The sequence below is a fragment of the Pteronotus mesoamericanus genome, unplaced genomic scaffold, assembly GCF_021234165.1.
Source record: "Pteronotus mesoamericanus isolate MK-2021 breed Mesoamerican mustached bat unplaced genomic scaffold, CSHL_Meso_final contig_26, whole genome shotgun sequence".
NCBI lineage: Eukaryota > Metazoa > Chordata > Mammalia > Chiroptera > Mormoopidae > Pteronotus > Pteronotus mesoamericanus.
The window spans coordinates 9,873,260-9,897,643 of record NW_026555109.1 but is presented as its reverse complement, the minus strand read 5'-3'; positions in this window follow the sequence as shown (position 1 = coordinate 9,897,643).

Here is a 24,384-nt window from a genome sequence, read left to right as displayed (position 1 = left end):
GATCCCAAGAACAGAGTGCCAGTGCCAGGATCAGCAGACCACACAGCACCCAGAGTGAAAGGCTTTGTCTCTCCTAGGGAGTGATGAGACCTGCTGGAGACAAAGCCAATATTTTTTTTTCTTTTTCTTTCTTAATTCTTAGAGGGGACAAAACACAAGTTTTGTATTCAGAATCACTCACCTTAAGCCCAAGTGAAGAGAGGGCAGCACAGGTTGAAGTTACCCAATGAGAGTCCTGGGTGGGAGACATGAAGGAGAAATGTGGGGGAGCAACTATGGAGTTTTATGTGTTGTGATATACCTGGATTCTACAACAGCCATCTTTCTTGGGAAGAGCAAACCCTTCCCAGGGGAAAAGCAATTACATTGCCCTGTGTTTCCCCAGCCTCTGGAATTCTACTCTTCATACCCTACATCTTATTTTTATTTTAAACTCTGTGTTTTGTCTTGTTTTGTCTGAGTTGTTTTTCTTTTTTTTCTTTTATTTTCTCTTTTGTTTTTCTACCATCCTGCATATTAACCCCTGATGAGGACACAACAACATACACAGACTCAGGGTGTGTCAAAGAAGGGCTGAAGGGTGCAGGCATACCATACACACACTTTCCTGGGAAACAAGCTAGTGCTTCCCCTTCATGAGAACCATAGAAACATTGTCCCAGTTTCAGGCAGACCCAAAATCTGGACTCTGGAGACTCCATTCATTAGCCTAGAGGGGAATACAGGGAAAATATCCCAAACAGACTCAGACTAGTGGCTTGGAGGTAGGTGAACACACCCACCAACTTCCCTGAAGTCTGAAAGGCACCTGACATGGGAGATCCAGAGAGTCTCAACCCTCCCCCAGCAGATTCTGCCAGAAGCTCTCTTAGAAACAGTCAAGCCTACAACTAGTCTAAAAATGACAGCAGGCTGGCAGGAAAAACCAGGCAGAGGAGCATTCTGCAGTGACTTGGGTTGCTTGCTGAAACAGTCCAGGACGCTGTGTTGATAAAACTCAGATTGGCAGAGCAGCTTAACCCAAGCCAGGTACACAAAAGCAGGGAGGAATAAACCCCAATTTGTGTATCACTTATAGCTTCAAACAGGCTGCTGAGAACTACATGTGGTCAGCATCTGACATTGGCTTACACCAACCTCAAACAACGTAAGAGCTGTATCTGAAGGGAAAACTCATTGGGAGCCCTATGCCCCCAAGTCCACCAGAAGCCTTCTCAGAAACAGTCAAATCTGTGCCTACTCTAAGACTTACAGCAAGCCAGCAGGCAGAGACAGGCAGAAACAGATTCTGCGGTGACCTGGGACATTCGCTGACACACCTTTGGGCCCAGTGCTGATAAAACCCAGCTTTGCAGAGTGACTGGGCCCATCCTGGGCACATCCAGCTGGGAAGAATCAGCCAAAGTGTGGATCGCTTATAGCTTCCCCCAGGTTGCAAATGGCTAGAATTGGACAGCACCTGACATTACATTACACCAGTCTCAGACTACATTAGAGCTATATACAAAGGGAGAACCATCAAACAAGCACTACACTCTGCTGAGAGGAATTCCACTTTGTTCTTTTCCATTATCTTTACTTTTTCATAGCCTTTCATTATTTTTTCTGTTTTTAATTTTTTCTTCTATTTTTTGCTATATTTTTCTTTCTCATCTCTTATTTTATTCTTACCATTGATTACTCTCTTGCTCTTTTCTTCTTTCCTTTTCTTATTTTTATTATTCTTTCTCTTTATTTGTCCTTTTTCTGGTTTTCTCCTTTAAATTCATTATTTGTATTAGTTATCTCCTCTTTATTCTCCCATAACCATTGTTGTCCTTTGATATTCTCTTCCTCTTTTTCTTTTATTTTTCTTTTTCTGTAATACTCAGTTTCTCTTTCCACTTTCATTATTATATGATCTTTTGTAATTGAAATTGCTGTTGTTGTTGAGGGGCAGTTTGCTTGTTTGGGTTTCATTTTTTTGTGTTGTTTTGCTTTGTTCTGCCAACACCTGTACAACAGCATTCAAGATGTCATGGGGGTTGAACTTCTCAATCAGTAGGTTGAAAGGGAGACCCCAGCAATGAACAAAACAACAACATTCAGTACCCAAATGCAACATGAGAGCTCACTAACCCACACAAAGAGCATTCCTACAGCATTCAGATCAGGGGATCAAAGAGTCTGCACCACTGGGTCTCACAGGACTCTTACCATATAAAGCTACCTCACACTACAGGGAGTCAAAGCAGATCTATTTAATACATAGAAACAAACGAAGAGAGACAGTTAAAATGGGGAGACAAAGAAACAACCTCCAAAGAAGAGTAAAGGGAGGATCCGCAGAAAAAGAGCTGTATGAAATCGATGCAAGCAAATTATCAAATATAGAATTCAAAGTAATGGTTATAAGGATGCTCAAGGAACTTAATGAGAACTACACCAGCATGAAAAAAGACATAGAAGTTACACATAAGAGCCAGTTGGAAACAAAGAATGCAATATCTAAAATGAAGAACACGCTAGATAGAATTAAAAGCAGGCTAGATGAAGCTGGGGACTGAATCAGTGATTTTGAAGTCAAGGAAGAAAAAAATACATAGAGCAACAAAATGGAAAATAAAAGACTGAAAAAGAATTAGGATAGTCTAAGAGAGCTTTGGAACAACATGAAACATAACAATATTTGTATCATAGGGATACCAGAAGGAGAGGAAAGGGAAAGAATAGAAAGCCTGTTTGGTGAGGAAGAGAGTCACAGAGGTTCAGGAAGCATAGAGAGTAAAAATCAAGATGAACCAAAAGAGAACTAAACCAAGACACATCACAATTAAAATAGCAAAGTTTAAAGACACACAGAGAATCTTAAAGGCAACAGGAGAGAAACAATTAGTTACCAACATGGCTATGAGCTGATTTCTCAATAGAAACACTACAGGTCAGAAGAGACTGGTACAAAATAGTTCAAGTATTAAAATGCTGGGATCTGCAACCAAAACTAGCAAGGCTCTCATTTAAAATGGAAGGTAAAATACACAGCTTCTCAGATGAAACAACCAACCAAACAAAAAAAAAAAAACCTAAAGGAGTACATTTCCACCAAAACAACATAGAAAAAGATGATAAGAGCATGGTTTTAAGAAGAAAAACATAGAGATAGGGACCCAGGTATGGATACAAAGGGGAAAAAAATGGCAATGAATAAGTACCTATCAATAATAACTCTAAATGTAAGTGGATTAAGTGTTCCAATCAAAAAAGATAGGGTAGCTAAATGGATAATAAAACATGACCTGCATAATGCTCTCTACAAGAGACCTACCTCAGAACAAAAGATTTACACAAGCTGAAAGTGAAAGGATGGAAAAAATATTCCATGAAAATGGACTTGTAAGGAAAGATGGGGTAGCAATATATCTGTCTGGAAAAACAGACTTCAAAACAAGGATTATACTAAGAGACAAAAAAAAAGTCACTACATAATACTTAAGGGGTCAGTCCAACGAGAGGTTATAACCCTTGTAAACATACATGAACCAAACATAGGAGCACCTAAATATGTAAGGAAATTCTTGGAGGACTTTAAGAAAGAGACCAATATCAATACCGTTATTGTAGGAGATTTTAACACATCACTGTCGACAATGGATCGCTCTTTCTTACAAAAATATCAACAAGGTTATAATGGTATTAAATGACACACTGGATCAAATGGACTTACTTGATATTTACAGAACATTTCTACTCAAGCAAAGTACACCTTCTTCTCAAATCCACACAGAACACTTTCAAAGAGAGATGACATTATATTGTGTCCTTCTCAAAGAGAGGACACAAAATAAGCCTTAACAAATTCAAGAAAATTGAAGTTATATCAAGCATTTTTTGGATCACAATGGCTTAAAACTAGATATCAAACTCCAGAAAAAAGCTCCAAAAAATTCAAATATATGGAGACTAAATAACGTGCTATTAAATAATGAATGGATTAACAATGAGATAATGGAGAGAATATAAAAGCACCTAGAAACAAATGAAAATGAACACATAACATCCCAAAATCTGTGCGACACAAGATAGGCAGCACTGAGAGGAAGTTGATAGCATTACAGGCCTACATAAAGAATATAGAAAATTCTCAAATAAACAATCTAACCCTGCAACAAAAAGAACTAAAAAAATGACAAACAAAACCCAAAGTAAGTAGAAAGAAAGAAATATTCAAGGACAGAGCAGAAATATATGACACCAATACTTTAAAAACATGTAAAATATCAATGGTTCTTTGAAGAGATTAAAAAAATGACGAACCTTTTATCAGACTCATCAACAAAAAGAGTGAGGACACAAATAAATAAAATCAGAAACAAAAGTAGAGAAGTAATAACAGATACTACAAAAACACAAAGGATTGTAAGAAATTACTATAAACAACTAAATGCCAAGAAATAGCCCTACCCGGGCAAAATGGATACATTTCTAGAAACATGCAATTTTCCAAAACTGAGTCAGGAAGAAGTAAAGAAGTAGAATAGACCAATAACAACTAGTGAAATTGAAGCATTAATTAAGCAAGCAAACAAACAAACCAACACAAACTCCTGACACACAAAAGCCGTGGACCAGAAGGCTACATAGGTGATTTTTACTAGTCATTCAAAGAAGAACTAACACTTCCACTTCTCAAACCATTCAAAAAAATTCAAGAAGAGTGAATACTTCCAAACTCTTTTTTATGAAGCCAGTATTATCCTAATCCCAAAATCAGGTAAAGACACAACAAAGAAAAAATTACAGGCCAATGTCTCTGATGAACATAGATGCTAAAATCCTTAACAAAATATTAGCAAACTAAAACCTACAAGACATTAAAAAAATCATACCATCATGAAGTGGGATTTATTCCAGGGATGCAAGGATGGTACCATATTTGCAAATCAATAAATGTGGTACATCACATGAAATGAAAGACAAAAATCACATTATCATATCAATAGAAGTAGAAAAAGCATTTGATAAAATACAGCAACCATTTGGGATAAAAACCCTCACCAAAGTGGGAATAGAGGATGTATACCTCAATATAATAAAGTCATATGTGAAAAACTTACTGCCAATATTGTACTCAATGGGCAAAAACTAAAAGACTTTCCCCCAAGATTAGGAGCAAGACAAGGGTGTCTGCTTTCACCACTTTTTCAACACAGTATTGGAAATCCTAGCCACAGTGATCAGCCAAGAAGAAGAAATAAAAGGCATCCCAATTGGAAAAGAAGAAATAAAATTGTTGTTATTTGCAGATGACATGATATTTAACATAGAAAACCCGATAGACTCCACCAATAAACTACTCAACCTAATAAATGAATTTGGTAAAGTAGCAGGATATAAAGTCAATATTCAGATCTTAATGGCATTTTTATACACCAATAATGAACTGTCAGAAAGGAAAATTAAGAAAATAATCCCATTTACTATTGCAACAACCAAAAAATATAGTGCCTAAGAATACATTTAACCAAGAAGGTAAAAGAACTGTATTTGGAAAGTTGTAGGGCACTGAGGAAAAAAAATTGAAGAAGATACAAATAAATGGAAGCATACACCCTATTAATAGATTGGAAGTATTAACATCATTAAAATGTCCATTGTGCCCTAAGCAACCTATAGAGTCAATGCAATTCCTGTTAAGATACCAATGGCATACTTCACAGATCTAGAATGAATATTCCAAAAATTTATATGGATTCAAAAAAGACCCCCATAGCCTCAGCATCTTGAGAACGAAGAACAAATTTGGAGAGTTCACAATACTTGCTATTGAAATATATTTCAAGATACTGTGCTCAAAACACAATGGAACAAAATAGCGATTCCAGAAATAAACACATGCTTTTATGATCAATTAATATTTGATGGGCATTTAGGTTGCTTCCAACACTTAGCTATTGTAAATTGTGCTGCTATGAACCTAAATGCTCATCAGTAGATGACTGGATTAAAAAACTATGGTACATTTACACAATGGAATACTGTGCAGCAGAAAGAAAAAAAGAACTACTACACTTTGCGACAGCATGGATGGAACTAGAGAGCATTATGCTAAGCAAAATAAGCCAGGGGGAAAGAGACAAATACCATATGATCTCACCTAGAAGTGGAACCTAATCAACAAAACAAAGATGCAAGGAAAATATGACCAGCAACATTGAAAGGAAAAAGAAACCAACAGAGTCAAGAGGGGTGGTCAGGGAAAGGGAAGGGAAGAGTCAAGTAAAAGAACATATATCAAGGACTCATGGACAAAGCCAAAGTGGGGAAGGTTTGAGGGAGGGAGGTGGAGAGGGGAGCAGGGGAAAGTGGTGGTGGGAAGGCAGAGACAAATGTATTTGAACAAAAATAAATAAATAAAATTTTTTAAAAAGGTAAAGGGATTAATCAAAAAAAAAACCAAAAACAATCCCTCATAGACACAGACAACAGTATGGTGATTACCAGAGAGAAGGCATGTGGGGGGAGGTAGGAGAGGGTAAAGGGGGGATAAATGCTGATGAAAGGGAACTTAACATGGGGTGATGTACACACAATTCAAAATACAGATGATGTATTATAGAATTGTACACCTGAAATCTATATAATTTTATTAACCAATATCACAATAAATTCAATAAGAGTAATTTAAAAAAATATTTGACAAAGAAGGCAAGAACATACAATGGAGTAAAGACAGTCTCTTCAATAAATGGTGTTGGGAGAACTGGACTGGTACATGCAGAAAAAAATAAAACTAGACTACCTTCTTACACCATACACCAGAATAAACTCAAAATGGATAAAAGACTTACATATATGTCAGGATACCATAAAAATCATAGTGAAAAACAGCAAAATTTCAGATGTAACAATATTTTTGCCAATGTATCTCCTAGGGCAAGGGAATACAGGGAAAAAATAAACAAGTGGGAGTACATCAAATTAAAAGGCTTCTTCGTGGCTAAAGAAACCATCATCAAATTGAAAAGGGAATATATGTGTATGGGAGAACATATTTGCCAACAATACATCAAACAAGGATTTAATCTCCAGAATATATAAAGAATTTATACCACTCAACACCAAGAAGGTAAGTAACCCACTTAAAAAATGGGCAAAGACCTAAGTAGACACTTCTCTAAAGAGAACATATGAAAAGATGCTCAATATAGTTAGCCATCAGACAGATGCAAATTAAAACCACGATGAGATATCAGCTCACACCTGTAAGAATGGCCATGATTAGTAAATCAAAAAACAACAAAAACTGGCAAGGATGTGAAGAAAAGGGAATCTTGGTGCCCTCTTTGTGGGAATGCAGACTTGTGTAGCCACTGTGGAAAGCAGTATGGAATTTCCTCAAAAAACTAAAAATGGAACTGCGTTTTGACCCAGTGATTCCACTGTTGGGAATATACCCTAAGAATCCTGAAACCAATTCAAAAGAATTTATGCAACTCTTAGTTCATAGCAGTGCTATTTATTGTAGTCAAGATTAAGAAACAGCCTAAGTGCCCATGAGTAGATGAGTGGATTTAAAAAAATACAAAAAACTGTGGTACATACAAAATGGAATACTACGCAGCAGAAAGAAAGAATCCCTTGAATCTAAGAATCCTAAAAGACCAATTCAAAAGAACCTATGCATCCCAATGTTTATAGTATCACAATTTACAATAACCAAGTGCTGGAAGCAACATAAGTGCCCATCAGTAAATGAGTGAATCAAAACTATGGTACATTTACACAATGGAATACTACACAGCAGAAAGAAAGAAGGAGCTCCTACTCTTCGCGGCAGCATGGATGGATCTGGAGAGCATTATGCTAAGTGAAATAAGCCAGGCAGTGAAAGACAAATACCATATGATCTTACCTGTAAGTGGAACATAATCAACAAAGAAAACAAGCAAGTAAAATATGACCAGAGAAACTGAAATAAAGAACAAACTGACAGTAACTAGATGGGGTCGAGGAGGGCGGTAACAGGGGAAAGAAAAGGAAGGGTTGTCAAGGAACCCCTTCATGTATAAAGGACCCATGGACACAGCCAAAGGGAGGTAAGACTGAGAGTGGGAGGCGGGGGTGGTTTGGGTGGGGGAAGGTGGCAGCAGGAGCCCTAGCTGGTGTGGCTCAGTGGATTGAGCACCGGCCTGCAAACCAAAGGGTCACCGGTTCAATTCCCCAGTAGGGAACATGCCTGGGTTGCAGGCCAGATCCCCAGTAGGGGGCATGTAAGACACAACCACACATTGATGTTTCTCTCCCTGTTTTTCTCCCTCCTTTCCCCTTGGTCTAAAAGTAAATAAATAAAATCTTTAAAAAAATAAAAAGAAAAAGAAAGTGGTGGTGGGAAAATGGAGACAACTGTACTTGAACAACAATAAAAAAGAAAGAAGAAATTCCTACCTTAATGACAGCATGGATAGAACTGGAGACTATTATGCTAAGTGAAATAAGCCTGTTGGTGAAAGACAAATACCATATGGTCTCACTTAGAAAGGAATCCAATGAATAAAATAAATGAATGAACCAAATAGAACCAGAGGCATAGAATCATGGAGCAGACTGACAGCTGTAAGTGGGAGGGAGGAGGTAGGGACTGATAGCAAGAAGATGAAGGAATTAGCAAAAGAACTTATGTAAAGGATAATGGTAAGGGCACTGATTATGGAAGTAGAGGGTGGGGTGCATGGAGAGGAGTGAAAGGATAAAAACTGGACACCTGTAATAGCATAAACAATAAAATAAAATAATAAATAAATAAATAAACTGCCCTGTTGCAGCTTGACATTATAAACATTCTCACTAGTTTTCAAGGATGAAACAGCAGAGAAAAGAAACTTCAGGCAGAGACAATAGCATATGCTAAGGCTGAGACAGGGAACAGCTGGGTAGGTTACAGAAAATAGTTGCAGATTCTTCAAAATGATGGAACATAATGTACATGGTGGGTAACCTCAGAGTCTGCAGAGATGGGGACAGGTACTGTCAAGTAAGGTCTGGGTATTTCTGAGTCTGCCAGAGTTTCTACATATAATAAAGTATTTGTTGAAATGAGGTCAAAAAGCTATGACATGCAGTTTAAATTTTATTGTGGGCAATACAGTAGTAGTATTTATAAAAATTATGAGTATTTGGGAATTCGGTCGTTTTTTGATAAAATAAGTAAATGAAGAAATGATGAGGATAAGAACTGATACCCCAACACTGCTCCCAGGGATCCCCTCAAGGGACTCTAAGGGAACAACAAGTCACTGGAACACGTAAGAACACTGTGCACCCCCATCCCCCATTGTGCAGTGGATCAGCCTTTGCGAGAACAATGAAAATGAAGAGTGGGAGCACAATAAAAGATATTTGGGTAATAAAAATGAATTGGATGTGCTGAGTGCTGGGATTTTTTTTGTTTATAGTTAATGATAAAAGTACTGAAAATTACTTACAGTTTTTATTTAAATTTTATTTGAGTGACTGTAGTATCATTCTTAGCTTATCATTAGAAACCACGGAATATGGATGATAATTTTTAAAAAATTATAAAAGCATTTTTTTACCTGTTATTTGTTGAAGGCCTAATAAACACAAGGTGTGTTGCTCTATCCATATATACCACTTAAATCCATTGTACACTTCATTTCCTTAATGAAAATTTTTAATCTACCATGATATCCTAGTGGCTGTTCCCACTGTCCTTACCTCATCTAGACATCTGCTGCATTCAAATACTTCAACATACTACTCAATACTTGACCATATATTGTTTTCTAATTATTTTGCTTCTTGCTACTATAATGCACCTGATACTTATAATTGCCATGAGAGAAAACTCTTCAAAGTTGGGGATGGTTAAATATGAAAGGGTATTAGAATAAAATTAATTAGATTAAATTTCATCATTTAAGTTTTGCAAAAGTAAAAACTCCTATAAGAAAAATCTTTAGTGTTTCATATTTAATATTTTCAGCCAAGTGATTTTTGAAATATCTCGGTATAAAAATTTATGTGTTAAAAAAGATAGTAAATGTCTTGCCATCTTAGCATTAGAATGATTAAAAGTCACCATTCTGGGGTTTTTAGGGGGGGCATTTACTTTTTTCATTTCAAAAGTTTATTGCAAGTTCATAAGATTTCATGTTTCTCAGTTTCTATTTCCAATGTGTGGATGTTATTTCTATATTTGTAAAAAATGTGTCTGCATTTTGCACATTTCTAAGATGATCTGCAGGTGTGAAGGTTCTGTTCAGACTTTTAAGTAACTTGGTTTTTAAAATCTTATCTTTACATTAAAAATTATAATGTGCTGAGAATTGATTTATTATTCAGAAGACAGGTTTGATTTTTAATGGCTCATTTTTATGAAAAGTAAATTAAAATTGTTTACAAAAAGCCTTGCTAATAAAAATTTGTTGCTCTTCTTTAAGTCATGATTTGGGACCTTTAACAAGATGAAAGGACTGTAAACCAGATGTCACAATAAATTTAGTTAGAAAGAAAAGAGGAGTGTTTATTTTCCAGCCATTACTGAGAGTTCTTAGAAGAATAATTTTGGAGCAGACAAAGGTAATACTTGTTCTAAACTGACTCTATAGTTGAACTCTGCAATGCTACTCCAGGTTTTTGTTTCATCAATAGATTTTGGACATAAAGACCGTGTGACCACAATATCTGTCACACCAGAGTCAGTGCAGTTGACCTCCTCTTAAGCATGGTCTTCCTTCCTCCCTACTCACTAAAAGTAATCGCGCAATGAACACAAACAGACCAAAACAATTTGGTCAAGAGTATTTAAGTAACTCTTCCTGTACTCTCCTAAAACTGAGCATGCAAGGTACACACTTGGACCAAAACAATTTAGCCAAGAATATTTAAGCAATTTTGCAACTCCACTAGATTAAGTTCACGGCAGAGTTATAGATAAATTTTGATTTCATGCCCAGAATCATTCAGTTAACCCAACTGCATTGGACTGATAAAGCAGAGGCAGAAATCAAGACAGCAGAAAAAAAACTGGGAGTTAGATAATACAGCTCAGTTTAGGCTCAGTCATGTTGACTTATGGTATTGACCCTTCTGATCTCTGCTTCCTTATCCTGAAAACTGTCCAGCCACTATATTTCAGGAAAGAAGTCAAGACCAAAAATCATTGGCAAAGGTTCATAATCTATTTATAAGAAATGAAAAAAGCCACTTCATGGACTTTGTCTTTAATGAGACTTCTTTGTATTCTTGGTGACTGTCTTATTTTAAGATGAACTCCTTAAGAACATTATCTCCTGACACTCAGTAGTAATCATCCATAGAACCAGCAAGTTTGCCTCATGTGTAGAACACTAAAATTATAGTACCTCACAAAGATGTTAAAATTGTCAATCATCCACCAGATTCTTGAAATTTTACTATATTCCTGTCTAATGATAATTGTGCTGGTTAACTGTACATGTCAATTTGGCTAGGCTGTAACACCAAGTTTCTGGTTAAATATCAGTTTGTTACTGCTACTGTGAAAATGTTATTGTGAAGGTATTTTTTATTTTTAAAAAATTGATTTAATTTTAGAGAGAGAGAAAGGGAGGGAGAAAGAGAGGGAGAGAAACATCAATAAGAGAGTGAAATATCAGTTGGTTGTCTTGTGCACACACTCTGACTGGGGACAGAACCCACAACCCAGGGATGTGCCCTGACTGGGAATCGAACACTTGACCTCTTGCTTTGCAAGACCATGCCCTACCAAGTGAGCCACAACACTCAGGGCATAAAGGTATTTTTTAGATAAGATTAACTTTTGAATCAGTGGACTTTGAGTAAACCAGATTTCTCTCTATGATGTAATCATTTGAAGGTCTGAAAAGACTGAGACATCAACTGCAACATCAACCCTTCCCCTGTGTCTCCAGCCTGCCTTACTACTCTACACATTTTGGTTTTGCCAGCCCCCATAATAGTATAAGTCAATTCCTTAAAATCTTCTGTCAATTGCTTAATTTTTCCCCCTCTCTCTCTCCAGATATGCATATGTATATCTCTATATCTATGCAGATCTATGTATCTCTATCTTTATAGATCAGCATGTCTATGCATATGTATATAAGAGAGAGCATATATACAGGGGTTGGCACACGTAGGTTTACAGTTGCAGTATGACATTCTTTTGAGTTAATAAAGCTATTGTAATAATCATAACTTGCATGTCTTTTCCATTTGAACAACTGTAAACATATTATGCCTACTCCAGTGTATATGATTTCTAATTATTGGCTCTGTTTCTCTGGAAAATAGTCTAATGTAACTATCTAGCCATTTCTCAAATATTTTCAAATGATCAGACATGTTTTGAGATTGGCCTCTGTGACAGTGTAATTTTAGAATTGAATCCTACCTCAAAAAGTGTGATTTTGAGCAAGTTACTTAGACCTTTCTAAGTCTATATCCTCTCCTATGAGATAGGCATACCAACTACCTAGATAAAATGTGTTGAAAATCCTAGATGATATGTATAAAACACCTACAACATAGCTAGTTCTCAATAAGTGGTTGTCACTATTTTTCTTTGATGAACTAAATGTGAATAAATGTAACAATTAACAGTACCAGTAGCCAATGATATAGCTATTCTGAACTCATCTTTCTTAACTAGAAATTGACTATGTACTCCATATTTCAGGATTACCTTTTGTTGTAACGTTTTCATGAAGGTTACAAAGAGATTCCTCTAGAATTGAGTCAGTTTTGTTTTCTCTGAAGCAGTAAAGAGAGACTGCTCAGCAGACAGCTCTTGATGCCTAGTTAGAGCAATGGCTGGTTAGCCAAACCACAACTGCTTGTTGAAAAAATTGGGAGATAATGGTGTGAACTGCTGATAAGCCCATGAAACTTGACTTAAAAACTAATAGTGTAGGAATTCAAAGAAGAATCTTTCTAAGGATAGGTTCATCACCATTAATCAGATTCCCAAATGAATCAGATTTTTAAAAGTAATAATCATTAACTTTAATGCATATGGGTGGTATAATTTTTATATGTGAGGGCTCACATTTTTTCTAAAGACCGTAACTATTGAGTAGGTGGTTGTTTCTAAATGTGAGTATTAGGGATTTGAAAAGCATACCAGCATTATGCCTGATATTTTGGATATGAAGTAGAGTAATGGGGCACAGCCAGGGCCCCCCAAATGGTATTTGTAATGGGGTCCAAAGACTGGGGGTCCAAGAAAAATATATTCTCTCCACCCCAGGGCGGGCCACCATGGGGATGGGAGCCTTGAGCAGGGCCATTGAGAGTCATTTTGCATGTTAATAACAGGATAGCTTCATTCCTCATTTGCAAAAAGGGTTATTTTGCCTATCAGGAAAGCTAATAGGGAAGTTAAAAAAAGGCAATACAGACTGTAACTGGGAGAGAGGAGGAGGAGAGACAGGGGCCTGCAGGAGAGACAAAGAGACACAGACTCTGGGGAACAGTGTGAAGACCACGTGGGGAAAAAAGAGGGGAGAAAGAACTCTTGCTAGTGGGCCATGAGAAGGTGCCACATGGTTATGGATTAAGAAGAGCTGGAGACCGCCGCGACACAGTGAATGGTGCTGAGACCCATGAGAGGCCTGCCTAGCCGAACCCTGGACTTCTGTTCTTTTTCTTCTGAAGGACGGTACCTCTGACAGGCCTGACTGGCCTAACTGGGCAAAGAGGGGAAAGCAGGACGGTGTGTGTGCTGGTGGTTGTTTTAAAGGGATTTTGAGGTTTAAGGGTGACATTTAGCCATTAATCAAACCTGTATAACTTTGGAATAAATAGTTCCTTTCCTTTTCACCAAACTCTGTCATTCAGAGCCATAATTCCAAGGGCAGCGGGCAAAGGACCTACAACCAAGGGACCCTGGGGATGGGGGTCGGGGGGTCGTTTCAGTAATAGCATCTGGGCCCCCCTCCCAATGGGTCCATTTGTTTGGTAACAGTAGTAAGTTATTTAAATATTTTTAAAAGAAAAACAAACTTTTATTAAGAATTTGAATACTTATGTTTTATGTTTAATTGGTGTTTTAATGATTTTAGAAATCCAGTGTTACCTCACTAAGTTCATGCAGTAAAAACTTTTATACCTTTACTTTTTTTTTCTTTCTAGGTTCCAAACTACATCAGACAGGACAATTGGACTTTTTCATTTATTAATCAGTATCTAAATTCATTATTTTCCAGAATACACTTGAGAACAGCTTTAAAGGAATATATTTTTCACTTCTTAAAACGCATTTCAAATGGATCACATGGCATACAGCACAAATAAGACTGTGTTTAAGAAGCAAGATAGGCAGACATGACTTTAAAATGAGAAAGAGAGACAGAAAGAACACAAAAGAATTATGAAAGAATTCTCTTATGAAAGAATTATTTGGTTACACAGTGTGGATATAGCCGGAGAGTTACATACTATGCTATATTGAAAATTATTAATAAGAACCTATTAGATGTCTGGCTATGTGCCAGGTGTCATTCCTCAAGCAGCAGAAGCTGGTCATGAGATCTTGGCCCATAGCCTGTGGCCGTCTAAATAATCAAACAAAAGTAGACATCACCAGAGAGGCTCCGTTCATCTCTGTCCAAAACTAGAATTTTGACTGCAGCACCATTGACAATATGTTTGCTGAAATCAAGAAATAAGCATAGGAGTGTCAACCAGGACTTGTCTGAAGTGCTCTGGAAACAATGCATGGGTGAGGGTATAATTTTGGGAGTTTTAATAGTATTTTCTTCAGGGGAAAAAAGTAAAATACTGATAAAAGCTTATAGTTAGCTACTACCTATATTTCTTAATTCTATCACTTCTGGGGGAAAATTGTGAGAAATTATATCTCTTTCCTTTGGTCTTCAAAAATAACTAGAAACTTTTCCATAAATGACTTTAAACATCTATCACTTGAAAAGTTTATTTAACTTTAACATTTATCATTTTATCTCCTTCCTGTTTATTTTGTCATTTAACATTACATTCTTAGGGACTTTTTTTTTTGATTTGTCAACAACATGAGATGACTATTTTTTCTCTGTGACCCTGTGAGAAAGTTCATAGGTTCAGGATATAGATATGTAGCCAGAAGAATAAAAACCTCATCCTCTAGAATGACCTTAAGCAATCAATTTAATAGTGTTTCTTTCCATACCTTATGATTATTCAGAATCAAAATTATCTTTCTTTGCTTAGATGTGTAATGCATTTGACAGGTTGACTTTGCTCTTTCTGTCATTTGAAGCCCATGTTATTTGCCTATTCATGGGAGCTGTCTTAGGAGTTAGCTCTCATTTTAGGGGGAAAAAAAAGAAATTTTGCAGTAATATTTCATTTTGTCATCACAGATAATAGATCATGAAACATTTGTAACTCTATAATATACTAGAAGAGACTAGTTTTTAAGGATGTTAATTTTAAAATAATGCTGAAAAGAGAAATGTAAACTCATAATTAATGATTTTCAGAATTACTAGTTCCTGCTTCTATATGAATTTAGAAAAATTATATTCTAATAAATAAATATTTTATATCAATATTGTAGACAGTCTTCAGATTTTATTAAAATTCAAAACATATTAAGAAGTTAGACTAAATTTTCACTTCTATAGCTCATGCTGTTTCATTACACCCTATAATGTGTATTACTAAATTTACATTTACTTCCAGATCTGCCATTTACTCTATGAACACACTTGATTTGAAAGCCCCTCCTCATGTTTCTTGTGTTTTGGTTTCTAATTGGAAAAACAGGAGAATAAACAATATATTTTCCAGCAGGAGCTTTAATGAGATAAACACAGATCTCCGCAGAATGCAGTGTAGTAACATGTTTAAAAACAAAGATTTTGGACAATAATTAGACTGTGTTTGTGACTAGAATCTGCTAAATATGAAGAATGGAGCCTAGAGAAAATTATAACTTAACTTCTCCAAAATTATTTACTTATCTATAAAATTAGAAAAACAACCATATCAAGTTGTCATGAAAGTATATGAAATAGGTGAGGGTAATTAACACATATCCTGGATCTCAGGACTCAACTGACATTGATGGGTATTTATTGGTGCATGAATAACAGTTGGTGAATCTATTTTCATTAATTAAAACTATTTTCTTTAAGCTGAAAAGAAAGACTGATTCCAGCCTCAGTCGTGTTTCTTAGAATTTGATGGTGGGCAGCTGGAAATACAGTTTGGGCTCATTGGTGATGAATCTTAGCTAGACATTGCTTTTAGAGTCATCAGTCATTGTTTAATAATTGAAGCTATGCATGTGGATGAAATCACCTAGTGAAATGCAGAGAAGTGAAGAGAAGGGGAGGGAAGGGGAAGGGAGGGGAGGATAGGAGAGTAGAAGAGAGCAGAAGGAGGGGAGAGGAGAAATCCATAGGAAACACATATAGTAAAGATCAGAAAAAATATATTTTACCCTCAAACAAGAAGGATGGAACTATGGATTAAGTATAGATACAACCAAAATTTTAGCTATGAAGTGGGTAACGAATTGACATGTTCAATAATCTCTACTTTTTCTGATGCAGGCTTTGAGATAATCAGAAATGAGGAAAGAATAGAAGAAGGGGCAGTCAATGGACCAGCTTCAGTGACACATACAATCCACATGAACACAGAAGTCAGGGTTAGAAAAAGACATGGGGCCAATCAAAAAGGATCTTAGCTGTTAGAATAATAGTTCTCTTTCCTCACTGAGGGAAATGACAAAATTAGAACAAAAGCTTCAGAATCTTAAATTGATTGTAAAGTGCAGGATAAACTATAGGGGAAGAAACTGAAGTCATGGAAAACAGTTGACAGGCTATTGCAATAGTGTTTTATGGGGGCTACTTATTGGGTGGGATATATTCAAACGGTCTTACCCTTCTGGTCTTTCCTTGGCCACTCCATCACTTTGGACCCCATTAGCTATCCCCTTCTACACATGGCTAGAAACTCTTCATCCTTGAATTTTCAGTTCAAGTATTATTTTTTCAGGGTGGCTCTCCTTGACAGTTGATATGATCTTAATGTCCCCCTCAATAATTCAAGAGAACATTATCAAGACACTCATCACATAGGTTCATCTACTTGCCTTCCTCCCCTACTAAACTGCAAACTTCCTAAAGATGGGAACCATGTCTTCTTACTTCCTGGTATTTAATGCATAACCTGGAACATTGTCAAAATTCAATGACACTGAATAATTGAATGAATGAATGAATGCATATATATAGGAGCTAACTAAATACTATTAATATAAATTTTAAAATCATAAATGAAACATGGACATGACATATTTAATAGCAAATTTTATAAAAATGGGTCTTCTAATAAACAGAAAGATAATTTTTGCAGTGAGGGTCAATCAATTCTTCTTAAACCATTCTAACCATGATTTGCATTCAAACAATAAGTGTTGCTTCTCACAATTGCTTCCAAGTTGTTCTGTGAACCACTTAACAGATGCGTTAAGCCTTTCCCTGTCAGCTGAGAGCCAAGAGGTGAGAAAGAAATGAAAACACTTTTCTTTTAATGTGCTCTTGAATAAGCTTTTCTGTTACAGAAATGAATTAGTCTGACCTTCCCTGCAACTAGTGATGTTTTATATTATTTTTTTTAAAACACCACACAGAAAACATTGCTTTTTCTATAGTGAGGCTGTGCCTATAGTCATACCACATCAATGATTTGATGAAATTGGTCTGCTAATAACTTGTCAGAGCTTAGACATGGCCTGCCAAAGATAATTAGGTATGAAAATCTTGTGCCTTTTCTCTAAGCCTAAAGAATAAATTAGATCTCCTAACTCTAAAAGCATAATCAATTTTAGCATTCTTCTACATCAGTGTTTTTCAAACCTTTTTAACTCATGCGATTATGGCATAATCACTATACCATACGTATACCCAAAGTTTCATGAATTTTCTTCCTTCACTTCATTCACTTCACTTTTTCTAGTCTATTAATTATTTAATGTCCACTCCAAACATAAGTTTATTTTTAAAAACATTAATGAGTCTCAGTCACAGTTTGAGAAACACTTTTTATAATTGCCCATTGCTACAATGTGGTAAAAGGAGTAAAATTATAGTCTGCAGAGTAATCTCAGCTGTTTCATCATTATATGTCTTTACTATTTTTCTCTAACTTATTTAATTAAGATGATCAATTGAGTCAAATTTCAGACGTGTATTATATGTGAGTAATTTTATCTGTCAACTTTTTATTTTGTTTTATATACTGAGAGGGATGATGGAGAGAAGAACCACAGATCATGAGAACTTTGTCTTAGGATAAAGGGGTAAATTTGGGGAAGTATAAAAGGTAAATGAGATACTAATATCTAACTTAACATTCTTCAAACTTTACCATGAGTTTTGACTCATTCATGCATCCATTCAAAAAATATTTTGTAGCACCATCTGTTAGAGTCTATGCTAGTCAACTGGAGATTCAAAGATGAAACACAGGTTTCTTCCATAAACATGTTTATAATTAGGGAAGGAGAGAAATGTAGGGAAAATTATGAAGTAATTATTTTGAAAAATCAACCTATTTTCTAGGTCTTAGTTTCCCCATCTGAGTTAAACTGATACTTAACTATTATAAAAATGTTATAGTGAAACTTAAAGTCTATTTGACAGAAAAAAATCCTAGGGCTCAGTAGTCATACTATTGGACAGAAAGCTGATTTGAACTTAAATTATTCCCTTTCCTGTACTAGTCAAGGCTTCCTCCAAACCATTCTCTGCATCTTGATTTCGGGCTCTCACCCATTTACAGGGACCATTAGAGATTGTTCTTAGAAACTCTCTGTGTATGTGAGAATGTGATCCCTTATTAAATCCATTCTGCTAATCTTACTGCACATACTGCTATACACTTAGAGTAGGACTTATCACATTTCTTCATTGTCAAATAATAGTAATGAGTAAAAGACTTAAGAAAGATGATGTAGATAACTTTAAGGGTAATTCAGTACATATGTGTTTTATTCCTGTGGATAGCTAGAGGAGATTATTTTGTATCTGATACCATTTGCTAATAATGATATAAAAATGCATATGGGAAGAAAAGAATCCAAAAGCATGAAGAGCCCTTAATTATTTTTCCAAAAAAAGGTATAAATAGAACTCTTGCTGAGGAAAGATTTACATTATACCTTATAAGTCATTTTAATGATTCATGTTTGAACTGAAATGTGAGATATCTAAATAAGTAACTAAAAATACACAGAAAGTTCCTACCAGAAAAGAAGAATTTAGCAAAAGAAAGAACAGGAGCAAGAACTAATATAAAGCACGGTCTGATTTTGAAGTCAAAACTAGTAATAACAACTATTGTATACATTTGAGATCTCCAATGACAATTGTCAACTTTATGTTGTTTCCAATATCTGCCTCTTGGGCCTCTGCTTTGAGGCTGCTGATTGGCATATTGATGATTACATGAGATCTTGGTGTGTAGTATGAACTTAAGTAGTACTTGCATCAAATTTAAATCTAAATTTGTTCTTTCTCTTCAGTGAATATATCATCCAGTCCCAAGACTTCACCTATTGTCTTATACAAAATATTATCAAATCCTTTCTCTATAGCCCTAAATTTTTCTCTCACTTACAGGGTTCGCTGAACATTTTTGTGTGGACAGAATACACTCACTACTAACTCAGCATGTTTAAATAATCATATTACCGCCAAACCATCTTTATGCCCCATAGCCTTTTTTCCTCTAAATGACAGTATTATCCTTTTCAGTTGTCTAAGGTAAAAATACTGGTGTCACCTTTAGTTTCATCCTTCCATTCATCCACACCTACTACTTTTTTTGGGGGGGGGGACGTTTGAAAAACAAACATTTATTTCTCACAGTTCTGGAGGCTACAAGTCCGAGTTTTAAGTTCTGGCAGGTCCCGTGTCTAGTGAGAGCTCTTTCTTGGTTTGCAAATGGAAAACGGATTGGTATGAGTGGTTTGATAGAAGGAAATTTGACAGTTAAAACCCTTTTTTGTTGTTTGTTTTGTTTTTTTAATGTTATTAGAGATGTCTCATTTTCCCTCTTCACTTCCCTTTTATCCAGTCTGCTCCCCACTTCCATAGTAAATGTCCACACCGTTGTCCATGTCCATGGGTCCTTCATGTATGTGTCTTTTGACTAATCCCTTCACCTTCTTTTAAGTCGTCCCCATCATTACCCCCTCTTACAGCTGTCAGGCTATTCCATGATTCCATGTCTCTGTCTCTATTTTGCTTATTAGTTTACTTTGTTCATTATATTCCTCTTATAAGTGAGATCATATGATATTTGTCTTTCACTGACTGACTTATATCACTTAGCATAATACTCTCCAGTTCCATTCATGTTGCTGAAAAAGGTAGGAATTCCTTCTTTCTTTTTGCTAATAGTATTCCAATGTGTAAATGTCTCACGATATTTTAATCCATTTTCTACTGATTGACACTTAGGCTGTTTCCAAATCTTGGCTATGGTGAATAGCGCTGCTATGAACATAGGGGTGAATACATTCTTTCATTCTTTTGAATTGCTGTTTCAGGATCTTAGGGTATATTCCCAGCAGTGGAATAACTGGTTTAAAAGGCATTTCTATTTGTAGTTTTTTTTAAGAAACTCTATACTGTTTTCCACAGTGACTGCACCAATCTGCATTCCCAACAACAGTGTACTAGGGTTCCCTTTTCTCCACATTCTTACCAGCACCTGTTTGTTTATTTAATAATAACCATTTTGGCAGGTACGAGGTTACATCTCATTGTAGTTTTAATTTGCACCCCCCTGGTGGATAGTGATGTTGAGCATCTTTTCATATATCTGTGGGCCATCTCTATGTCCTCCTTGGAGAAGTATCTATTCAGGTTCTCTGCCAATTTTTTAATTGGATTGATTGTCTTTCTGGTATGGAGCGATATGAGTTATTAATATATTTTGGAGATTAAACCCTTGTTCAATGTATCATTGGCAAATATGATGGTTTCTTTAGCTGTCCAGAAGCTTTTTAATTTGATGTAAACCCATTTTTTTCCTTTAATCCCTTGCCCCAGGAGATATATTGGCAAAAAATATGTGAGATATCTGAAATTTTACTGTCTATGTTTTCCACTATGACTTTTATGGTAACGACTTATATTTAAGTCTTTTATCCATTTTGAGTTTATTCTGGTGTATGGGGTAAATTGGTGTATTAGTTTCACTTTTTTGAATGTACCAGTCAAATTCTCCCAACACCATTTATTGAAGAGAGACTGTCTTTGTTCCATTATATGCTTGTGTCCCCTTTGTCAAATATTAATTGAACATAAAGACATGTTCATTCCTGGGTTTGTTTCTGGGCTCTCCATACTGTTCTGTACATCCATATGTGGGTTCTTATGCCAGTACCAGGCTGTTTTGATTACAATGGCCTTTTAGCATAGTTTGATATCAGGTATTGTGATCCCTCCTACTTTGTTCTACTGCTCCAAGATGGCCAAGACTATTAGGGATCTTTTTTGGTTCCATATAAATGTTGGGGATATTTTTCTAGATCTGTGAACTGTGGCATTGTTATTTTAATAGGAATTGCATTGAATCTGCAGATTGCTTTGGATAGCGTGGACATTTTAATGATGTTAATTCTTCCAATCCATTAAAAGGATATGTGATTCCATTTATTTATATCTTCCTCAATTTCTTCAGTGTTTTATAGTTTTCCAAGTATAGGTCTTTTATCTCCTTGGTTAAATTTATCCCTAGGTAATTTATTTTTCTTTTTTGTTGCTATAGTAAATTGGATTTTTTTCTCAGTTTCTTTCGATAGTTCATTGTTGGTGTAAAAAAATGCCTTTGATTTCTGCATATTGACTTTATATCCTGCTATTTTGCTGAATTCACATATTAGGTAGAGTAGTTTTTTGGTGGGTCCCATAGGTTTTCTATGTACACTATCATGTCATCTGTGAAAAATGACAGCTTTATTTCCTCCCTTCCGATTTGGATTCCTTTTATTTCTTCTTGTCTGATTGCTGTGGCCAGGACTTCCACTACTGTGTTGAATAATAGTGATGAAAGTGGACACCCTTGTCTTGTTCCTGATCTTAAGGGAAACATTTTCAGCTTTCACATATGGTCTTTGTTACATTGAGGTATGCTTCCTCTATTCTTATTTTGCTGAGTGTTTTTTTTATCATAAGTTGGTGCTGTATTTTATGAAATACTTTTTATGCATCTATTGATGTGATCATGTGATTTTTGTCTTTCATTTTTTTATTTGATTTATCCCATTTATTGATTTGCAAATACTGTACCATCCTTGTTTCCCTGGAATAAATCTCCCCTAATCATGTTGTATGATCTTTTTAATGTATTGTTGGATCTGGTTTACTAATATTTTGTTGAGGATTTTAGCACCTATGTCATCAGACATATTGGCCTGTGATTTTTTTCTTTGTTGTGTTTTGCCTGGTTTGAGGATTAGAACCAGGCAAAAGAACCTTTCTTTTTATTATTTTTTGAAATTTATTTTCTTTATTTTTTCAAATACATCTGTCTCTGCCTTCTCCCCAGCACCTTCCCCTGCCCCCTCCACCCCAATCCTTCCCCTTTGGTTTTGTCTGTGAGACCTTGCTACACATTCCCTGACCCTCCTATTCTCTTCCATTTCTCCCGCCCCCTCCCATCCGTCTTGCTCTCTTCATTTCTTTTCCTTTCAGTGTTGTTGGTCTTATTTTCCTTGCATATTTGTATTATTGGTTAGGTTCCACTTATAGGTGAGATCATATGGTATTTGTCTTTCGCCCCCTGCCTTACTTTGCTTAGCATAATGCTCTCTAGTTCCATCCATGCTGTCGCGAAGGTTAGTAGTTCTTTTTTCTTTATGCTGCATAGTATTCCATTGTGTAAATGCACCATAGTTTTTTGATCCAGTCATCTACTGATGGGTATTTAGGTTGCTTCCAACACTTGGCTATTGTAAATTGTGCTGCTATGAACATTGGGGTGCATAGGTTCTTTTGAAATGGCATTTTGGGATTCTTAGGGTATAGTCCCAGCAGAGGAATCACTAGATCAAAAGGCAATTCCATTTTCAGCTTTTTGAGGAAATTCCACACTGCTTTCCACAATGGCTACACCAGTCTACATTCCCACCAGCAGTGTATTAGTGTTCCCTTGTCTCAACAGCCTCGCTAGCACCTGTTGTTTGTTGATCTGTTTATGATGGCCATTCTGACTGGTGTGAAGTGGTACCTCATGGTGGTTTTGATCTACATTTCTCTGATGGCTAGTGATGCTGAGCATCCTTTCAAATGCCTCTGGGCCCTCTGTATCTCCTCCTTGGAAAAGCGTCTGCCCAGGTCCTTTGCCCATTTTTGAATTGGACCATTTGTCTTCTTGGAGTGGAGTCGAGTGAGTTCTTTATATATCTTAGAGATCAAACCTCTATCTGATGTATCATTAGTGAATATATTTTCCCATATGGTTGGCTCCCTTTTCATTTTGCTGATGTTTTCTTTAGCCATGCAGAAGCTTCTTATTTTGATGAGGTCTCACTTGCTTATTTTTTCCTTTATGTCTCTTGCTTTAGGAGACATATTGGTGAAAAAATTGCTGTGTGGGATATATGAGCATGGAAACTTCTCTTTTCTTAACTTTTTGGAATAGTTTGAGAAGGATAGGTGTTAGTTCATCTTTGAATCTTTGGTAAAATTTGCCCATGAAGCCATCTGGTCCATGGCTTTTGTGTTCCAGGTTTTTCATTATTATTATTATTATTATTATTACTACTACTACTACTACTACTACTACTTCAATTTTGGTAGTGTTATCAGTCTATTCAGGTTTTCTGCTTATTCCTGATTCAGTTTGGAAAGATTATTTGTTTCTAGAAATTTATCCATTTCATCTAGGTTGTCCATTTTCTTAGCATATAGTAATTCATAGTAATTTTTTACAACCTTTTGTATTTCTGTTTTATCTGTTGTTACTTCTCCTCTTTCATTTCTGATTTTACTTATTTGGTTCCTCTCTTTTATTCTTGGTGAGTCTGGTTAAGGGTTTGTCAATTTTGTTTATCTTTTCAAAGAACTAGCTCCTGGATTCACTGATTTTTGAATTGTTTTTTAGTCTCTATGCCATTTAATTCTGCTCTGATTTTGATTATTTTTTTCCTTCTACTCACTCTGAGCTTTGTTTGTTGTTGCTCCTCTAGTTCTTTTAGGTATAGTATTAAGTTGTCTTTTTGAGATTTTTGTATCCTCTTCTGGTAGGTCTCTCAAAACATCTTTTCCTGTGTCCCATTTGTTTTGGGATGTTTTGTGTCCATTTTTATTTGTTCCCAGGTACTTTTTCATATCCTCCTTGAGCTCACTGTTAATC